Below are 15,147 nucleotides of genomic sequence, written 5' to 3'. Positions count from 1 at the left end.
GCATCCTCAACCTTTGCCCAAGAGATCCTCCTATCTCAGCTTCTCAAGTAGCTAGGATGACAGAAACAGGGCACCATGTCTGGCTTTTTTTTTTTTTTTTTTTTGTAGAGTTGGGGTCTCACTGTGTTGCCAAGGCTCAAGAAGCCTTCTTTGAATCCTCTCCACTCCCTTCCTTCTCACCCAATCAGATCACATTCCTGATGCCCCCATAGTGCCTGTACTTCTTTAAAGCATTTGTCAGAATTATAATGAAATGATTAATAGTATTAACTATTGATTATTGCCTTTCTCCTCTAGGAAATTAGAAGCTCCTGGAATATGGGGACTGTGTCTTTTAAATGCTGTATATGCTTTATAGGCCATCTATCTGCTATATGCTAGAATCCTAGTGCATATAGTTGGTACTCAATAAATTATTATTGAATAAATGAATGACTATAGCTCAGTCTAATACAGGGCATTAGACAGGTGCTTCTACTTATTTGAGGACAGGGAAGGCTGTACATATAGCTGGTGCTAAATAAATAATAATTGAATAAATAATTATTGACTAAATGAATGACTATAGTTCAATCTAATACAGGCCAGTGGTCAGGTGATTCCACTTGTCTGAGGACAGGGAAGGCTGTACGTGGTGAGGTCTCCTTGTTTCAGAGGGGTCTGGGAAGACAAGTCAAACTCCCCAGGGACTCTAGGGACAGGCAGGAGCAGTGTGTGCTGGGCCTGAGGGGGGCCAGTGCAGAGGGGCCACTCCCAGATGCTTGGCTGTCTTGTGGAAGCCAGAGGTCTCATCTTCCCCAGTTTTCTGGGTGTCCCAGGATGTGGGCAGCCACTGTGCCTTTGCTGAGAACATTTATAAGAGATTCCCCAAGTCTCCGGACTGAGTGAACGTGAACCACATATGGTTCCAAATTCTGTCATAAAACCACAACTTGGCTGTGGGATCCCTAACACGCAGTCTCGACTTGGCCAGCAATCTGGGGGAAGATTGTTCTCTTGGACGCAAAGAGAGCCATTGTGGTCCAGGGAGAGCAGAACCAGGAGGCCTTAATGAATACCTTCTCGAAGCCGACCTTAAAATGCTTTCAGCTGTCGGGTGGGGCGAAGGACTGCTACCCTCATGACAGGGCATTCCCAGGCTAGTTCATTTATCTTGAATTTAGACTTATTAAATTTTAAGTTTAAATTTTTTTAATATCATGGAACTTCTCAAACACGTTCACTACAGGAGAATAGGATAATGAATGTCATACCCAACACTCAGCCTCAAGGATTATCAATTCACGGATAAGTTTGCTTTATTTTTGCACCACCACCCACATGGAATAGTTTAAATCAGATTCCAGGTAACATATAATGTTATCTGCAAGTGCTGTGATTGGTTACTCCCTTTTAAAACACAAGCAATCCTATTCATTATAGAGAAAAAAATGTTTTTGTTTTGTTTTTTGGGTTTTTTTGAGACAGAATCTCACTCTGTTGCCCAGGCTGGAGTGCAGTGGTGCGATCTCAGCTCACTGCAACCTCCGCCTCCCAGGTTAAACTGATTCTCCTGCCTCAGCCTCCCAAGTCTCTGGGATTACAGTCGCCCACCACCACACCCAGCTAATTTTTTGTATTTTCAGTAGAGACGGGGTTTCATCGTATTGACCAGGCTGGTCTCAAACTCTTGACCTCAAGTGATCCACTTCACCTCGGCCTCCCAAAGTGCTGGGATTACAGGCATGAGCAACTGTGTCTGGCAAAAAATGTTTTTAATTAAAAAAAATCACATATAATCCAATCACCCAGCATTGATTTAAATGGTGTGGCTCCGTCAAAAGGAATCACTCAGGTTGCATTTACACCTTCATTTTGTCACCTGTGGTTACAGGACCCTGGGCGCGGTGCTTCTCCGAGCCTCGGCTTCCTCAGGTGTAAAATGGGTGTGTGCTTGGTACAGGGTTGTTGTGGGGTGAAAGGAGGTGTTACATTGGCTCGATGCCTGGCCCATATAGCACAGGTGTGAACAATGACTGCTGATGGAACATCCTGCCTGATCCAAGGCCTACGTGTTTGGCATTGGAACCCACCAGAAAGCACAGCTGTTTCTTCCACAAATCAGCCCAGTTGCCCAGGAAGGAGGGCGGCCCTATGTAGAAGGGAGCACTTCTGCTTGCCTGCGGGAGGTTGGAATCTCAAATCCTTGGGTTATCTTAAATTGCTTCCAGAGGCTGACCCCAGTGCTGGGTTCTTGACTAATCCACGCCATTCAATCAGGGTGACTTTTGCCTTAGAATTCCACACCACTTGCTCTGGAGGGAAGGGAAGAGGAAAGACTAAAAGGAAGATGTGGCCTCAACCCTCCATTTTACAGATGGAAAAACTGAAGCTCAGCTGGTGAAGGCGCTAAGATCCCAGGGCTGCTAATGGCAAAGACAGGACTGGAGGCCAGGGTCCAGCTTCAGTTTTCTCACCTGCAAATGGGTAGGCGAAAGCAAGGGAAATCCAGCTATCCTTAGAGGCGGGAAGCCCACCAGTCAGAAAGGCTAATCCTGTTGTGCTAACCAAAAAGCCACTGAGGGATTTCTTAAGTTAAGATGAAGGCAGCTTCTAAGAATCAGGGACTTGTGTTTTCTCCCAAGAGACTTTTGAAAGCAAAACTTGCAGGGACCCCCTCCTTAGAGACAGAAGGTCACAGCTGAGGTATCTGGCCAGATGCAAAGAACTTCCCTCTCTGTTCTTGTTAACACTGATAAAAAGGCTTCCTTCCTCATTCTCGGGACCAGCTTTTCACCCCGGACCGCTGGCCGACTCAAGCCCCATACCCCTCTTGTCATACTATCCTCCCACTGCCTCCACCCTCTTGCCACCCCGAACTTGACCTTGTCCTGGACTGTCCCTTTGACAAAATTCAGGGCCACCCGACTCTTCTTACCTTCGCTGGTGCCTCTTCCTCTGTCTTGCACTGGTGGGTTCATGTTTCACTTCTCCACCAGGGCAGTGGGTGGAGGCCACGAGGGCTGTCCCATCACCTCATATTTGGCAGCTGTGGTGGGCCTGGGTGGGTGGGAGAAGGGTGTCTGGTTCTGGTTCTGCTGTGAGGAGAGGGCCTCTCCACCTGGCAAGCCCTGGTTTCCTCTTTTGCACCCTGGGGAGAGTCACATCTCCCTCACAGGGTTGGGAGGTGGAAACTGGTGATCATGGCTAAGGTGCATGGAGCATCTACTACGTGCCAGGGATGTGGGATTTATCTCCCGTAAGCCTCCTGACAACTCTGTTTTACACATGGGAAAACAAGCTCAGCGAGATGAAGTGGCTTGCCAGTGGCCACCAGGGAGTGACGGGTGGAGGAGGCAGCATTTGAACCCTGGTACTCAGCCCCCAAATCATGAGCTCTTAACCACATCCCCACACCATCTTCCTAAAAAGTAACATCTGTACGACACCCTCGGAACCAGCAGCAACAGAAGCTGCAGACTTTTGGAAAGGGAAAGTAGCTCCTCCATTCCACCCCCACCATATTTTGACGACAGCTATGGACTGGATGCTCCGGCTTTCTTATCTCACAAAGGTGGGAAGGCAACAGTCTGTGTTTTCACTGGCACTCTCCCGTGTGCCAGTAGGGGAAGTAGTAGCTCAGACAAGTTAAGGAAGTTGAGCAGGGTCACACAGCTGGTCTGTGGCAGCAGGGAGAGTTAAATGCATGCTACCTTGTTCAGTTATTGAGCACCTGCTGCATACCAGCCTGCATGTCAATTGCTGGGTATGCTGTGGGATACTGCCCTCTCAGGTCTTACAGCTAAAGGAAGGGTGTTGATGGTGGAAAAAGTGTGTTGACAGATTTTTTTTTTTTTTTTGAGATGGAGTCTTGCTCTGTCACCCAGGCTGGAGTGCACTGGCATGATCTCGGCTCACTGCAACTTCTACCTCCTGGGTTCATGCAACTCTCCTGCCTTGGCCTCCTGGGTAGCTGGGATTACAGACATGTGCCACCATGCCAAGCTAATTTTTGTATTTTTAGTAGAGACAGCGTTTTGCCATGTTGGTCAGGCTGGTCTCAAACTCCTGGCCTCAGTGATCCACCCGCCTCGGCCTCCCAAAGCATTGGGATTACAGGCATGAGCCACCGGGCCAGGCCGAGTGACAGATCTTTATAGCTGGGCTGATCCCGCTCCACAGGGCTGTCTCCCTTGGGCTGTTGACACTGAAATGGCAAACACTGGGCAGCCAACTCACCATTAATTGCCAGGATGAATGGAGCCACCCCAGCTACAGGGCTCTGGCAGCTAGACCCTAGGGCCACAGCAGGTCTTTTGGAGTGACTTTGAATGGCTTCCCATGCCCCTACTGTTTCTTGCTTTCTCCTGATAACACCCAGCCACTGTCAGGCCTATGGGCAAGGAGAGGCCTCCTGGGGCTGGTAGGGTCTGGGTGGGGCCCTGACTCATTGCTACCAGTGAGACTTTGTCTGAACACTTCCCCTCCAGAGCACAGGGACACCCATTTGGAAACCAAGGTGAAAAAGAGGGTGGAGCCTAGTCTGGGATTTGAGACTGATTATCTACATCACTGGGGCCCTTTTTGTCTCCAGGTTTCCTCCTTCTCTCTGTCTCCCTCCCTCCGTAAGTGGACATTCATTCAGGCAGAGCCAACCAGGTAGTTGCCTAAGCTGGAGGTGCTGAAGTCTCATCTCAAATTTGTTAAGATCAGTCACCTTCTTCCCCCCACTCTCAGCTCCTCCTCCTCCTCCTCTCCTTCTCCTCCTTCTCTGCCTCTGCCTCCTCCTCCTCTTCCTCCACCTCTCCTCCCCCTCCTCCTCCTCTGCTTCATTCCTCCGGCCACTGTGACTTCTGCTTAATATCCCTTCCCCTCTCTTTCCCTCTCTGCTCTCCCCACTTAATTCTTCACTCACTTCACCGATGAGGAGTACCACTTTCTCCTTTTCGATTACTTTTCTCCCTGTTTCCATGTTAATAAAAAGTTAATTTTTTTTTTCCAAGACAGGGTCTCACTCTTGTCGCCTAGGCTGGAGTCCAGTGGTACAAACTCAGCTCACTGTAGCCTTGACATCCCGGGTTCCAGCCATCCTCCCACCTCAGCCTCCTGAGTAGCTGGGACTACAGGTGCGTGCCACCATGCCTGGCTAATTTTTGTGGTTTTGTAGAGATGGGGGCCTTGCCATGTTGCCCAGGCTGGTCTTAAACTCTTGGGCTTAAGAGATCCTCCTGCGTCATCCTCCCAATGTGCTGGGTCTACAGGCGTGAGCCACTGCGCCCAGCCAGAAAAATGTTACTTTTCTCCTTGGCTTCAAACTGATATTTCCAAGGCTATTTTCTCCTTCAAGAGACATTCATTTCATGTGCTTTGAAATATACATATTTGTTGCAAAAAATATACTCTGGTTATCCTTCTCTTACAGAAAAGAAACACATGCCATTAGTTTTATTTACCTGTCAGTGTGTTGTGAAGGAAGGCCAGAGTCCAGACCAGCTTCTCTTCTTTGCAGGTCTGTCTGCTGAAAGTCATCAAGACACGTTCCAGCTTATTGTTTCCAACGAGGATGGAGGCGCAGGCTGGGAGCGCTGAGGGGCTGGCTTAACCACCAGATTTTGAATCTCACAGCTTGAGGCTTTTGTGCCTCTGTCCACAGAAGTTCTCACCAAAAGCGTAGCAAAGGCACAGGGCCTAGCTTGTGGGATTTCTACAAGCCAAGACCCACAGTGAGTTACTGAAAACATATTCTTCTATCGCATAAGTGTTTAGTCATGGTTGGTAAGAATGCACGATGTGCGGAAGAGAGAGACACACAGAGAGAGGGAGAGACAGAGAAGGAGAAAGAGGAGGACAAAGGGAGGACAGAAAAAGGAAGAGCAGAGAGATGGCAAGAGAAGAGACAGTGAGAGTCTTTCAAGAAAGGAGTCGCGGCCAGGTGCCAGTGGGTCAGGCCTGTAATCCCAGCAATTTGGGAGGCTAAGGCGGGAGGATTGCTGGAGCCCAGGAATTTGAGACCAGCCTGGGCAACATGGCAAAACCCCATCTGTACAAAAAAATACAAAAATTAGCCGAGTGTGGTACACATCTATAGTCCTAGCTACTTGAGAGGCTGAGGTGGGAGAATCACTTGAGTCTGGGAGGTTGAGGCTGCAGTGAGCCAAGATCACACCATTGCACTCCAGCCTCGGTGACATTGTGAAACCCTGTTTAAAAAAAAAGAAAAGAAAAGAAAAAAAAAAGATGTTAAGGGAAATACAGAGGGACAGAAACAGAGAGTTCCCAAGAACAGGAACAACAGTTAGAGACACAGAGAGACAAAGATGAGAGAGACAGAGAAAGCAAGAGTTGGTGGAACAGAAACAGTGAGCGAGAGGGAGACAAAGGGAACAGAGTACGAGAGAGAAAGGAGAGGACAAAAAGAGAGACGTGGGAAAGGAGAAAACAAGAGGAAAAACATCAAAAGAACCCAAGGTTTGTAGAGGTGGGAAGGACCCTAGGAGCGAATTATTGATTTTGCCAACACACAACCTCTAGACTCAAACTGTCTTGGTTCCCCATTTCCTAGCTGTGCGGTTGAGACAGGTTACAGTATTAAATATATCTGTGCCTCAGTTTCCTCATCTGCAAGATGCGGACAACAGTCTCTACCTCATAAGGCTCCTGGGAGGGCTATTAATACATTAAGCCAGGAGAGTCCAATATTTTGGCTTCCGTGGGCCACATTGGAAGAATTGTCTTGGACCCCACATAAAATACATTAACACAAACGGTAGCTGATGAGCTTAAAAAAATGCAAAAAAACTTTTTTTTTTTTTTTTGAAACGGAGTCTCACTCTGTCACCAGGCTGAAGCGCAGTGGTGAGATCTCAGCTCACTGCAACCTCCGCCTCCTGGGTTCAAGCAATTCTCCTGCCTCAGCCTCCCGAGTAGCTGTGATTACAGGCAACCACCACCACGCCCAGCTAATTTCTGTATTTTTAGTAAAGATGGGGTTTCACCATGTTAGCCAGGATGGTCTCGATCTCTTGACCTTGTGATCCGCCTGCCTCCGCCTCCCAAAGTGCTGGGATTACAGGCGTGAGTCACCGCACCCGGCCTCATAATGTTTTAAGAAAGTTTACGAATTTGTGTTGGGCCTCATTCAGAGCTGTCCTAGGCCTGCAGGCCATAGATTGGACAAGCTTGCATTAAGCAAATGCTCAAGATGCCCTAGTTGTTGTGATAATCATTTATTGAGCATGTATGTGGCAGGAAGTGTGTCATGTGGGACCCAAAGATGACAAAGCCCCCGACTCTGTAGTTTAGGGGGAGTCTGTTTTCCAGTTTTCCCTGATCTGTCTGGTTTATTTGTGGTTATTAATAACATATCACTTTCACTCTCAAAGGTGTCCTGATTCAGAGGAGAGGCTTGTGTCATCACCTTATTTTGGGGGCAGAGTGTGAGTAATCGGGCTGGGTGGAGCCTGCAGTAAGCCAGGAGCACCTGACCCACTGAAGCCGATGCTCCCGCAGGTGCAGGCGATGACAGGGGCTTGTATTTGCAGAGTCTCTAATTTTCCAAGAGAAGCTGGAAACTCAGATTTTTATGTGAAATCATCCCATTTTTAAAATAAACTATTTTCTTCGGTTTTAAAAAGTACACCTTATTAGAAGTTTTCCAAACTTCCTGCCCCCAGTCCAGCTAAAGCACACCTGTGGTTTGGGCCAGCATGTGGTCTGTTTCTAATCTCTAGACTTGAGGAAGTGACAATCTATTGAGAGGAGCTAGACAAGTAAACAGGCAGTTACCACACCAGTGATAAGGGTGGTGACAGCAGTGAACCCGGGGTGAGTCAGGAGGCAGAGGAGGGGCAGACACTGGAGCCGGAGAGTGGAAACCTGGGAAGCCTTCCTGAAAGGAGGTAACAACTGAGCTGATTCCTGAGAGTTGAGTGTGAACACGTTCCAGAAATGATCATAATGATGGCAGGGAACGTTTCCCCTTGTTGCTTTCTGGGTGTTAGATATTGCTGTGAACAACTCCGCAAGCATCATCTCATTCAACCTGCACAATAACCCCATGAATTAAGGAGCAGCGTTATTCTCATTTTTCTACAAGAGGGGACTGAAGCACAGAGAAGTTAAGTAACTTTCCCAAGGGCACACAGTGAACAGATGTCATGTGATCTACCATACATAGATTTAAGCATTACCCTAGAAAACTCCGTGGAAGCGCAGAATGACATGTCCAAAGACTAGAAGGTAAAAGAGAGCAAGGCACGTTAACAAAACTGAAGATAGGCCACTGCGGCTGAAGTGGGATGTATTCACCGTATGGGGCAAGGAGCTGGACTGTCGACTGGGAGGCAGGAAGGTGGACAGGAGTGAAGTTGGGTCATGCTAAAGGGCTCGGGCTTTATCTTAAAGACTAGAGGCAAGATTGAAATGCTACAAGATTTAAAGATCAGTATAACTCCTACTCCTCTCTCCCCTCCTCCATTTAGAAGAAAGCTCAGAGGCCGGGCACGGTGGCTTACGCCTGTAATCCCAGCACTTTGGAAGGCTGAGGCAGGTGGATCACGAGGTCAAGAGATTGAGACCATCCTGGCCAAGATGGTGAAATTCCATCTCTACTAAAAATACAGAAATTAGCTGGGCGTGGTGGCACGCACCTGTAGTTCCAGCTCCTCAGGAGGCTGAAGCAGGAGAATTGCTTGAACCTGGGAGATGGAGGTTGCAGTCAGCCGAGTTCACGCCACTGCACTCTAGCCTGGCAACAGAGCGAGACTCTGTCTAAAATAATAATAATAATAATAAAAATTTAAAAAGCTCAGCCAAGGGCTTTCTTCCCTTACCCTAGGTCCCACAGCCCAGCTCTGGGGCCAAACCCAGGTCTCTGGACTCCTACCAGGACAGGGCCGCACCCCAGGGAGTGACAAGAGGGAAAGGGAGAAGGCCCAGAACAGTGGCTTTCAAGACTTTATATTGAAGATTAAAGAGTTATCTCAACAAGAGAAATTAATCTGCCCTGATTCCATTCCCTCGCACACCCTGGGTGGACCCAAGTTGTTCTTTTGGCCTCACCCTAACCCCACCCACCGGCTTGCGAAAGGAGAGGGCTAGGAGACAACTCTCCCTTAGAAAGCCCAGGTCTGGGCTCCACACATGGCCCAGCAACTCAGAAAAGGCAGCAGATCAGATGGGCTGGAGCCAGCCCTTTGAAACCACCACTGAGTGGTGAATAAAATCACTGGAAACCAATGCAGCTTGGTCTGTGGCAGCTTGGTAGGTGGCCCCGCCCAGGATGAAAGGCCTGCCAGGGCTGGGCTGGGCCAAGCTGTGCACAGAGGCCTAACAAGCCCTTCAGAGGCAATTCCTATCTCTGCTCCCTGGGGTTAATGTCTGCCTGTGGAGAGATTGATTAATGTGCAGTTGTGAGGACAACCAGTCAAGATGTGGATTTAGATTTTGTCTTGTCTTAGCTTGATTTCAGAGTGGAGTGGTCTCACTGTGTTCTGAGGCCCTTGGCTAGTGGGCCTGTGCTAGTTTGCATGGGCGAATTTGAACCACTTGGTGGGCTCAAGTGGACAGAGGGACATTTAATGTGTGCTACAGAATGCTGCCTTGTGCCAGGCACTGCTCTGGCAGCTACAGGCAGGCAAGTCCCTGATTTCATGAGCTCATGTTCTAGTAGGAGGAGTGAAGGCACTGGAGAAATTAAAAAGTCAATAAAATAATCTCAGAGATGGTGGCGATGTTTCTAGATGAGACTTCCTCAACCTTGGCACTACTGACATTTGGGGCTGGGTAAATTCATGGTGATAAGGGGCTGTCTGGGGCAGTATGGAATGTTTAGCACTATCCCTGGCCTCTACCCATTACATGCCAGTAGCAACCCCACTACTTATGGGCAACCAAGCCAAAAACGTTTCAGACATTGCCAAATATTCCTGGGGTGCCAGAATTACCCCTGCCTGGTTGAGAACCACTGCTCTAAACCAGAGCTGTTCACTAAAAAGGTAATGGGGCCAGGCATGGAGGCTCATGCCAGTAATCCCAGCACTTGGGGAGGCTGAGACAGGAGGATTACTTGAGCTCAGGAGTTGGAGACCAGCATGGGTAACATAGGGAGACCCCATCTCCACAAAATATAAAAAAATTTGCCAAGCATGGTGGTGCGTGCCTGTAGCCCCAGCGACTCAGGATACTGAGATGGGAGGGAGGATCCCTTGACTCCAGAATGTTGAGGCTGCAGTGAGCTATGATCATGCTGCTGCACTCTAGCCTGGGTGACAGTGAGACCCTGTCTCAAAAAAAAAAAAAAAAAAAAAAATACAAGCCACATGCATGATTTTACATTTTCTAGTAGCCACATTAGAAAAGAAAAAAGACACAGTTAAAATAGATTTTTAAAAAATCTATTTGATTTTACCTCAAATATTATTTCAACATGTAATTCATATAAAGAATTATGAATGAGATATGTTATATTCTTTTGTTCTTACAACATCTTCAAAATCTGGTGTGTATTTCACACTCACGGCACATCTCAATTAGGATAGCGCGACTCTAGACCACCCAGCCCTGCTGCCTGAGTGAGGAATTTAAGCGCGTGCTGTTTTAAGTTCATCAGAAAGACAGCCTCAGCCTGGAGCCTTGCTTGCTATTCAAAGTGTTGTCTCAGACTAGCAGCAGTGGAGCTTGTCAGATGGCAGGATCTTGGGCCCCTCCCGAGAACTGCTGAATCAGAATTTGCCTTTGAACAAGGGAATTTGTGGGCACATTGTAGTTTAAGAAGAACTGGGTGAGGAAATCAGAATGTTCAGGGGCCAGGCATCTTGGGAGCGACTCAAGTCCATTAAATGAAACTGTTCTGTTGGTAGACACCGCCTCTTCCTGTTAACTAACTCTAGTCTCAGTTTTCCCATCTCTAGAATGGGGATTATTCATACTCTTTCTTAGGGCTGATGGTATTTAGTAAGTGTGAACTCATCGCCATGCCCCCTTTCCTCTCTGGCCACAGCTCCCCCTTTATCTCACAAAAGCCTTCTTGGACTTGGACTTTCTTAATGTTGTGCCCTACGTTGAGGATGGGGTGAACAGGAGGCAGTTTCTGCTACCAGGGATGCTACCCCAAGAGGGAAGACCCTGAGCCCAACTGCAGTGCCCACCTGGGTGGGGGAACCCATGTGGAGTGGCCTGAGGGGCCTGGGCATGGGATACGGCTCCCACACCAAACAGGGCATGTGGCCATGTGGAGAATGACCTGCACACACTCACACATTGTACAAGGTGTGTGTGAAGTGGTGGCTCTGTCACCTAGGAGGACTTCCTGTTCCCAAGGCCAGACCATGCTATAAAAATCATCAAGGAGTTAGAGGTTCACTGTTTGCTCACCCTCGGCAAGTTCCTCACCTGGCAAGACTATGTTGTGAAGTCTCACCCTTGCCTCTGCCCAGGGGACCCCCCCTCCAACCACCAGCCCAGTATCTGGAAGAAGCCCGACTCTCCCTTTGGAGCGCCAGCTCCTCTTGATTTCGAGTTCCGACATGTGCAAAATGGAAGGTGCTTATCTCCAAACCCCACGGCTCAGCCTGGCCCTCACTTCCCTTGCCTTTCATCAGGGCTTGGGCAGGCTCCCCAAGTAGGCAGGAGGGGGTGAAACAAAGGTCAGGCGAGGGCTGAAGCCAAAACAGTGTGCAGAGAAAAGGGTGCCCCTGCCACTGCCCCACCTCAGTCAGAGCTGGCACATGAGTTAAACAGATTAGGAAAACTTCATGCAGAGACTGGTGGGTACAGAGGCGTGAATTGGAGTGGGAGGAATCCCATGTACCTGGGTTTCGCTCTTCCCAGTGAGCTAGAACATGATCTTGGTCAAGCCAGAGTGCTGATGTAGGGGCCATGGCTGGGGGTTCCTCTAGGGGTGGCAGTCACGTTTATGAGGGTGAGTGCTTTAACAATGACTATATCCTGTTATGATTCAGAAATATCACCTTGGACCAGGTAAGGACTTCAAAAAGAGGAGGAAAAAATGGGCTGGGTGCAGTGGCTCACGCCTGTAATCCCAGCACTTTGGGAGGCTGAGGTGGGCATATCATTCGAGGTCAGGAGTTCAAGACCAGCCTGGCCAACATGGTGAAACCCTGTCTCTACTAAAAATACAAAAATTAGCCAGTCATGATGGTGGGCGCCTGTAATCCCAGCTGTTCGGGAGGCTGAGGCAGGAGAATCGCTTGAACAAGGGAAGTGGAGGTTGCAGTGAGCTGAGATCGCACCACTGCACTACAGCCTGGATGATGGAGCGAGTCCCTGTCCAAAAAGAAAAGGCAGGTGGGGGGAAGAAAGAGAAGGAAAAAAAGGAAGGAAGAAAGGAAGGAAAGAAGGAAGGAAGGGAAGGAAGGAAGGAGAAAGCTAGGACCTTTTGAAGTGCCCAAAGAAAGAAAAAGATGGAGAAAAGTAAGGAAAGAAGTGAGTGGAAGAACAGACGAAGGGAACTAGATTTATTGCATACCTAATATGTTGTGGGCATTTCACTGTTTCAGTATTTTTCCTTTTCCTCCTCTTCTGCCACTTTCTTCTTCTCCATGTCATGTCCATTTTTCAGGCATGGAGAGGGAGGGCCTGAGAGGCTGCCTTGAGTCAGAGCACCCTGGATTGGAGTGTCCCTAACTAGCTTAGTGACCTTGAGGAGGTCACTTAATCTGTCTGATCTTTGGCTTCCTCATCTATAAGAAGGAGAAAATAATAACTATTTTGCAGAGCTGTGGAATAATGAGATTAATATATGTAACACCTAGCACATGCTGAGTGCTCAAAACATGGTAGTTATCAGCACGGTTACTTTTAAGTAAGTTGCCCAAGGCCACACAGCTAATGAAGAGCCAACATTTTGACTCAGGCCTGTTGAGTCCAGAGCGCACGCATTCCACCACATCAGACTGACTCACTAGGTAGTGACAAATCAGGAAAGTGTCACATAAACTATAAACCCTCTCTCCCACAGGCATACATTTACACACAGGGAGTGACACCTATTGTTTTTGCCTGCCCAGCAACCATTCCTTTTTATTCTGGAAACAGCATCTTATGGCTTTAACACCATCTCCAGGTCTAGGGAGTAATATGTGACTCAAGCCAGGCCGGCCAGAGTTAATCCTGATATTTTTGTTGAGAAGAAAGATCTCTTTCTAATGAGGTTGTTAAGCTCACAAAAGGTAAGACCAGAGCTACTGGGACAATTCCTTGTCATCTTATAGGCAGGCAGAGCTGAAAGATTAAAAAAACAGCAAATCTAACACCAGCATTTGGGCACCTGGAAACAGCTATGCCTGAAGCCATCTGTTGGATTTTTTTCCCCCTGTAGCTAATTTGAATCCACTTTCTGTCTTGCAACTAAGAGTCCTCACTGACTAATTTGAGGCTTGCTTGATACCGAGGCTCATGTACCTTAAACCATCCCAGATTGACTCAACAGTATAGAGCCTAGAGAGAAAAAAGGAAAAACAAATAAAGCAAATACTTTCTCTTTCTCACTTCCTTTCATCTTATATAGATAGGGTACCTCTGCTAACAATTGCTGGATGAGTGTATGAACATGTCCAAGACAATCCCTTCACATTACTACTTATTAATGACCTCATTACCTGCATAAACATCATGATTCTTTGTGTCAGTATCATAGTTGTCCATATCAAACCTGTGTCAATTCCACGAAAATATATCAAGCTCCATTTCTGGTGCCCCTTTGAGAAAACTAGAGTTGGTGAGACATAAGTAAGAATATACATTTTTCTTTTTCTTTTCTTTTTTTTTTTTTTTTTGAGATGGAGTTTCGCTGTTGTCACCCACGCTGGAGTATAGTGGCACAATCTCAGCTCACTGCAACCTCTGCCTCCTGGGTTCAAGCGATTCTCCTGCTTCAGCCTCCTGAGTATCTGGGATTACAGGCGTGTGCCACCACATCTGGCTAATTTTGTATTTTTAGCAGAGACAGGGTTTCACCATGTTGGTCAGGGTGGTCTCGAACTCTTGACCTCAAGTGATCCACCCGCCTTGGCCTACCAAAGTGCTGGGATTACAGGCGTGAGCCACTGTGCCCGCCCCAGAATCTGTGTTTTTCACTCGTAGTTTGGGATTGTTCTTGCAGTTGAATACCTCTGAAATAATAATCAATGAATATTTCATTCAATAAATATTTACTATCCCCTTTTGTGTGCCAGTCTCCTAAGTTGTCTTAGGATAATAATTATTATCCTAAATCATCCCATTACTTCTTAGATATTTAGCATTCCAACAAACAGAAAACAAGCTCTCTTCTCTCCCTTCCCAAGGGTTTATGTCTTTCATCTCCTCCTTGGCTATCCAGGTTTTGACCTCGGAGTTGGCTTTAGCTACTGGAGCCTTCCTGAACCCATCTGTTGGGATATTGAGTCACTGAGTCATAAAGAGGAATGTTTCTCACTAAACATCACACCAGAACAGATAGACTTCCAGCTGAGCCAGCTGGTGACCTGGCCGCCCCTGAGTGGAGAAAATGGGAGACGTGGGAGGTGGAAGGCACACCACGCAGACGGTCACCTCATGGTGACGTCACCTGCCAAACCAGTGACTCACCTCCCAATTCTCCCCTCTACCAGCCATATCTTGCTCACTTGGAATACCTGAGGGGAATACCAGCCTCCTGTGTTTAGTGAAAACACACGCTCGTGAGCTATTTTTTAAAGGCATGGTGTTTTCTTGCTTTCAAGTGCAGGCCTGGGTTAAGACTGCTTCTGCTTTAATAAGTACCCAGGAGTCTCCTGTTAAAGAAAGAGTTGGATAAGCATGGGGATTGCTACGTGGGTTACCTTTTTTTCCTTAAAAATTTTCATTGTAGTAAAATATGTGTAACACAAAATTTACCATTTTAACTTTTTTTTTTTTTTTTTTTTTTTGAGACAGAATTTCCTCTCTGTTACCGAAGCTAGAGTGCAGTGGTGTGATCACTGTTCATTGCAGCCTCACCCTCCAGGGCTCAATCAATCCTCCCACCTCAGCCTTCCATGAAGCTGGGACTACAGGCATGTGCCACCACACCCAGCTAATTTTTTTTTGTTTTTTGGAGAGATGGGGTTTCACTATGCTGCTCAGGCTGGTCTCAAACTCCTGGAGTCAAGCGATCCACCCATCTCAGCTTCCCAAAATCCTGGGATT

The sequence above is a fragment of the Nomascus leucogenys genome, chromosome 21, assembly GCF_006542625.1.
Source record: "Nomascus leucogenys isolate Asia chromosome 21, Asia_NLE_v1, whole genome shotgun sequence".
NCBI lineage: Eukaryota > Metazoa > Chordata > Mammalia > Primates > Hylobatidae > Nomascus > Nomascus leucogenys.
This window is presented reverse-complemented; position numbering follows the sequence as displayed.